Source organism: Cicer arietinum, chromosome 6 (assembly GCF_000331145.2).
Source record: "Cicer arietinum cultivar CDC Frontier isolate Library 1 chromosome 6, Cicar.CDCFrontier_v2.0, whole genome shotgun sequence".
NCBI lineage: Eukaryota > Viridiplantae > Streptophyta > Magnoliopsida > Fabales > Fabaceae > Cicer > Cicer arietinum.
In genome coordinates this window covers 41,996,023-42,003,509 of record NC_021165.2, presented here as the reverse complement: position 1 = coordinate 42,003,509, position 7,487 = coordinate 41,996,023, and positions in this window count along the sequence as shown.

The following is a 7,487-nucleotide window of genomic DNA, read 5'->3' as shown; positions in this document are numbered from 1 at the left end:
AGATTTACTAGGAGGAAAAGAGTAAGGTTTTCCTCTATTATGATGCATAGGCCTCTTGTCCTTCATGGTTCCAGTGTTTCGATAATGTGCCTTTTCAGCACGGTTATCCTCATCATAAATCCTACTCTTATTCACTAGGGTAGGAAAGTCACGAATCTCTTGCATTCCAACCTGTTTCTTGATCTCTAGTTTGAGTCCCATTTCAAACTTGATGCACTTAGACTTTTCTCCTGCCTCTCCAACATAGAGTGGATAGTACCTGGATAATTCCTCGAACTTAGCAGCATACTCTGCTACCGACATATTCCCCTATTCCAATTTAACAAATTCCATCTCCTTTCTATTACGGATATCTTCAGGGAAATACTTAATTAGAAAAATGTTCTTGAATATAGCCCAAGTAATTGTAGTCCTTGTATTATATAAACGTTGGCGCTCATTATCCCACCAATGTTCAGCTTCCTCCGTCAACATAAAGGTACCAAGATGCACTTTCTGACCTTCGGGACATGCCACTCCTCTGAAAATTTTCTCAACTTCTTGCAACCACTTTTGAGCTCCATCAGGATTATAGTGACCTTCAAATGATGGAGGGTTAGCCTTGTGGAATCGATCCATCACCATGAATTCATTTATTTGCACATTTCCTTGGCCACCACTGTAGCTAGTAGCTTGAGCAACAACTTGAGCAGCAATCTATGCAGCTTGAGTAGCAACTTGCGCAGAGGCTTGTGCAGTAGCTTGAGATTCAGCCAAAGCTTGGAGAGCCTGCACTATAACTCCTGCCATAGACTCTAGAGCCTCAACAATCGTAGCATCATTCCTTCCACTAGCCATCACTACCTACATCAATCAGATAAGCCAATCGAATATACTAACACAGTTAGGGAAGTGAGAAACTAACTTAGTTCTACAACACCAACACAATAATGACCATAACCACAATACACATAACAGAGTACACAAGGAAACATAGCGAACACATAGCACATTTACAGTTTGATTGGACAGACCTGCTCTGATACCACTAATATGACATCCTAAACCCCAAAAATAAAAATTTAATTTTTATTTTCTATTAAGTGCAAATATAGTCCCAACCAGATGTCACTATCAGAGCGGGAATTCCCAAAATCAAAATACTCAAAATAACATCAACACAATGCATAACAAGAAGGGTCTCGAAGACATGATGGCTCCTGCCTCTCCTTATGGTACTAGTCATCACCTGCAACTTACAATCGTCTGCGTCTATCGCAAACGCCAAACACAAACAACGAGGGGCGAGTATCGAAATTATGTAACAGTATAAAATACACGAGGAGAACACGCAAGCAATCAAATTATCACAACCTCAAAAACAATCAAGTGTATAATATCAACGATTTATCAAATTCATTCACAATAAGATAATGACAAGGATGAAATGCTATGCGTGTCCTATACTCTATACTTCATCATTTGGTACCATTCTACTCTGAAGTACTTGGTTACGAGGCCTGATACTATGCCTCTACAAGAGTGGACGGACAATTCATAAATGGCCAAGTCCTCATAGATCCCCTCAACTCAACCGGAGACACATATACGCGACGGTCGGGGTACTCTTGTGTTGCACGGTAGCTCCCGACCTTAAGGAATAACCCACTAATCCACTTAAGAATTCTCCACTAGAGGTACCCCCAAGGTCTATCAGTCTTACATTATAGTTCGACTGTAGCCCTCCACGATCAGGCTCATTCAGTTGTACTTCCCTTAATCACTAGGTTTGTCAAACCCTCCCTATATGATGACAAAATAGTTCTAACTCCAAAATCACAACTCAATAAGTTTCAGTTTGACTTTACAACATTCATCATTATAGATGTATATCAGTAAATCACAATAAAATCCCACGATTCGGTTTACACTACTCACAATACACAATTTTGTTTCATCAATCACATGGTAAGGAATCATTTAAGTGGCACATTCAAGTAATATCACAATTTCAATCAAGTAATAAGAACACTCAAGTACATATCATTCATCCAATGGCAATTAGTATAAATTCATAAAATCAAATAACACGTAATCTTAATATAAATTAATTCACAACAATTCTATAGGTTTCTAAATTATATTTTAGTCCTCACTATTGCCATTCATATATTATTAATTAATTATTATTACTCAATAGGGCTCAATCGTACGTAGTAAGCCCCGAATGAAAATCTGGGAATTTCGGTATTCCGGTTCAACTCAAGTTATTTTATACTCATAAAATCGAACCTCATCTCACCCCTTACCTCAATTGAAGTTTTCGCCAAATGACTGATCCATTAATTTGTTGCGTCTTCGTCGACCGTCGTCTCTAATAATCCATGAGAGAATTATAGCCACACAGCCACCAAATACAAATAAATTATTGACCAAATATAATTAAATAAATAAATTAATTAATAAATCGTCTACTATTTATAATATAACCCAAAAATATATTTAATATCTTTAAACCCCGATATTACTATAATTAATTTTTTTTTTGGAACTAAATATGATAGAGAATACGTGAGTCAGGGAAGTAAATATAGAATGACGTATATCTTTAAGGTTCCAAGAATATGGGTTCTAACAGCTGAATAAAACTAAATAAAGCCATTCATATGGAAGTTTATATAGAATATTGACGGACAATTAAACTTACCCCACAAGCTAAATATTCAGATTAAATAACCCTTCCAATGGTAGGAGTAATAATATCCATCAACAGAATAAATTCACCCAATAAAGCAGGATTAGATATTTTCATATTGAGAATTGAATTTGTGACAATAAAATTTTTCCAACTTCCGACTCTATTGGTAATACATATTACTCTAAATTTACTGCACCATGATAATATTGTTAAGCAATTTTCAAGTTCAATGTCTATGATGAGTTCCGTATTCGTGTTCCAGCAAGTTCACTATCCTAGCAACAAATATCAAATTCACTATCCTAAAATAATTATCAAATTCACTATGCTAAAATAATTATCAAATTCACTCTTAAAATAATTATCAAATCCACTATCTTAAAATAATTATCAAATTCACTATCCTAACATAATTATCAAATTCACTCCTAAAATAATTATCCAATTCACTACCTTAAAATAATTATCAAATTCACTATCCTAAAATAATTATCAAATTCACTCCTAAAATAATTATCAAATTCACTATCTTAAAATAATTATCAAATTCACAATCTTAAAATAATTATCAAATTCACTCCTAAAATAATTATATTTTCCCACCAGAATTCAAAAAAAAAAAAAAAATCCTATAATACTAATCATGTTAATCAAGTTGAATTATAGGTTATTGATATATATATTTGTCGAAATAAAATAGATGAAGTTTATCCATGTACCTGATTTCAAATAGGAAGTGACTGGTAGAGCTAAACCTCCCTATATGATGACAAAATAAATTATTAGGGTAAAACAAAAAACGCGTAGGAAATTATCGCACTACAAGTAAGTACTGCTCCAAGAATATTATCTCCCCCATAATCCGTCAAAAAAATGGAACATGGACACACCAAACAAAAGTCAAATGTCAGAGAATATCGTAGGTACAGTCATCCCAAAACAAAATAAGTACAACCACCAAAAGGAAGACATTAATGTCCTATACAACAAAAAGTAATCTGATCATCTATAACACCCTAAATTTTATGATAAACTATTTTATTAATTAAATAGGATTTTAAAGAATTAATTTGATGTTAAAATTATTATCAAATATATGTTAATAAATTTTGTGATTAATTTTCATTATATGGATGTTTTTTATGATGTGATAGTTTGATACACGTTATATTAAATGAGCGATATAAATAATAAATATTTTATTTTATTATATTATATATATTTTTTTTATAAAAGTAATAGTATTTTAGTGTAATATTTTGAAGAATAAGATTTTATGTGATTTTACGTATATATTCGCGCACCGAATTAATATAACATTCTTTTATGCGTTTGACTAATATTAAATGTGTACTTAATAATGCAATAAGGGTCTCCCGTTCCTCAATTTCATCTAGTATTTTCAAGCAATTTACGTACCACCTGACAAAAATAGACCAAAATCTATATTTTTAGGACAAACAATGGCTAGAGTTTGAAATCTAACCCAAAACCCGAAACACAAGTTTAAATTTATGAAAAGAAAGCTATAAGGGTCTCCCGTTCCCCAATTTCATTTAGACTTTTCAAACGATTTTCGTACCACACCACGAAAATGAACCGAAATCCCTATTTTCGGACCAGACGATGGCTAGTGTTTGAAACTTGACACTTAACCCCCAAAAAAAATTATAAATTTAAGAGAAGAATGCTCTAATGGTTTCCCGGTCCTCGATTTCATCTGGACTTTCAGGAGATATTGTTACCACCCGAAAAAAATAGACCGAGATCCGTATTTTCGGACCAGACAATGGCTAGAAATTGAAATCTGACCCGGAACCCGAAAAACAATTATAAATTTAGGAGAAGAATGATATAACGGTCTCTCGTTCCACGATTTCATATGGAGTTTTCGATCTATTTTCGTACCACCTGACAAAAATGGATTGACATAAATGTTTTTGGGCAAGACGGTGGCTAAAGTTTGAAATCTAACTCGGAACCTGAAACACATATATAAATTTAGGAGAAGAATGCTATAATCATCTCTCGTTCGTCAATTTCATATAGACGTTTTGGGCGATTTTCATAACAACCAACAAAAATTAATCTAAATCCGTATTTTTGGCCCTGATCATGGCTTGTGTTTGAAATCTGACCCGTAACCTGAAATACATATATAAATAATTTAGAAGAAGAATGCAATAAGGGTCTATCGATCATCGATTTCATCTGGACCTTTTTGGCGATTTTCGTACCACCCGACAAAAATGGAACGAAATCTATATTTTCAGACCCTAACATGGCTTGTTTTTGAAATCTGATTAGGAACCCAAAACAGAGTTATGAATTTAGAAGAAGAATGCTATATGGGTCTCCCGTTCCTGGATTTAATCTGGACTTTCGAACCAAACAACGACTAGAGTTTGATATCTGACCCAGAACCCGAAACACATGTATAAATTTAGAAGAATAATTCTTTAAGAGTATCCCGATCCTCGATTTCATGTGGACTTTTCTGGCCATTTTTGTACCACCCTACAAAAATCGACCGAAATCCGTATTTTGGAACCAGACAAGGGATATTGTTTGAAATATGACCCGAAACTTGAAACACAGTTATAACTTTAGGAGAAGAATCCTATAAGGGTCTCCCGGTCCTCGATTTCATCTGGACTTTTCGAGTGATTTACGTACAACCCAACAAAAATGTATCGAAATTTGTATTTTCAGACTAGACAATGGCTAGTGTTTGAAATTTGACTTGGAACCCGAGACACAATTATAAATTAAGGAGAAGAATGCAATAAGGGTCTCCCAGTCCTCAATATCATCTGGACTTTTCATATGACTTTCGTACAATCCGACTAAAATGGATCGAGATCCAAATTTTTGGACCAAACGATGGCTAGTGTTTTAAATCTCAACCGTAAACCGAAACTCAATTATAAATTTAGGAGAAGAATGATATGAGGGTCTCATGTTCCTCAATTTTATTTGGTCTTTTCGGGCAATTTTGGTACCACATGACAAAAATAGACCGAAATCTTTATTTTATGACCAAACAAGGGCTAAAGTTTGAAATCTGACCCGGAACTCGAAAAACAGTTATAAATTTAGGAGAAGAATGATATAACTGGCTCCCGTTCCTCAATTTCATTTGGAATTTTGGAACAATTTTCGTCCCACCTGGAAAAAAAAAGGATTGGTATCTATATTTTCGGGAAAGATGATGGCAAAAGTTTTAAAACTAACCCGGAGCTTGACACACAGTTATAAATTTAGGAAAAGAATGCTATAATAGTATCTATGACACCCTAAACCCCAAATAATTTTTTTTTATTAAGATAAAGAGTATCACATTATCATAAGCATATCACATAAATCCAAAATTTCCATCAAACATAATGAAATCGAAATCATAATATCAGACAACAGAATCCTTTTTGAAGTACACATAGTTATGTTTTAAATTCAGTGAAAATATAGTCCCAACCCGATGTCACTATCAGAGCGAGAATTCCCAAAATAAAAATACTCAAAATAACATCAATACAATGCATAATAATAAAGGTCTCCAAGACATGGTGGCTTCCGCCTCTCTTGGTGGTACTAGTCATCACCTGCAACTTACAACTCGTCTGCGTCCATCGCAAATGCCAAACACAAACAACGAGGGGGTGAGTATCGAAATTATGTAACAGTATAAAATACACGAGGATAACACGCAAACAATCAAATTATCACAATCTTAAAAACAGTCAAGTGTATAATATCAACGATTTATCAAATTCATTCACAATAAGATAATCACCTCAACTCAACACGAGACACATATACGCGACGGTCGGGGTACTCTTGTGTTGCACGGTAGCTCCCGGCCTTAGGGAATAACCCACTAATCCACTTAGGAGTTCCCCACTAGAGGTACCCCCAAGGTCTATCAGTCTTACCTTACAGTTCGATTGTATCCCTCCACGATCAGGCTCATTCAGTTGTACTTCCCTGAATCACTAGTTTGTCAAACCCTCCCTATATGATAACAAAATAGTTCTAACTCCAAAATCACAACTCAACACATTTCATTTTGATTTCACGACATTCGTCATTATGTATATATATCAGTCCTTCACAATTAAATCCAATATTCTGGTTTGCACTACTCACAATATCAATCACAAATACAAGATCAAACAGTGGCATATTCAAGTGATATCACAATTTCATTCAAGTAGCAAGAATACTCCAGTACATACCATTCACACAGTAACAATCAACATAATATTCATAAAATCAGACGGCATACAATCTTGATATAAATAATTTCACGACAATTCTCTAGGTTGCTAAATTATATTTAAATCCTCACTATTACCATTCACATTTTATTAATTAATTATTAATACTCAATAGGGCTCAACCGTACGTAGTAAGCCCCGAATGAACATCTGGAAATTTCAATATTCCCGTTCATCTCATGTTATTTTATACTCATAAAATCGAACCTCATCTCACCCCTTACCTCAATTGAAGATTTCTCCAAACGAATCTGATCTGCTAAAGTGTCTCGTCTTCGTCGATCGTCGTCTCTAATATCCCGTGAGAGAATTACAACAACACATCAACCAAATACAAATAAATTACTTACTATCAATAAATAAATAAATAAATAAATAAATAATATGCTATTTGTAATATAACTCAAAAATATATTTACTATCATCATAACACGCATATTACATAATCAGATTTTTATTTAACTAAATAGGATAAAAGAATTAAATATAACGTGCATGTATATCTATATGTATGTTTGATTTTTTTTTTCAAT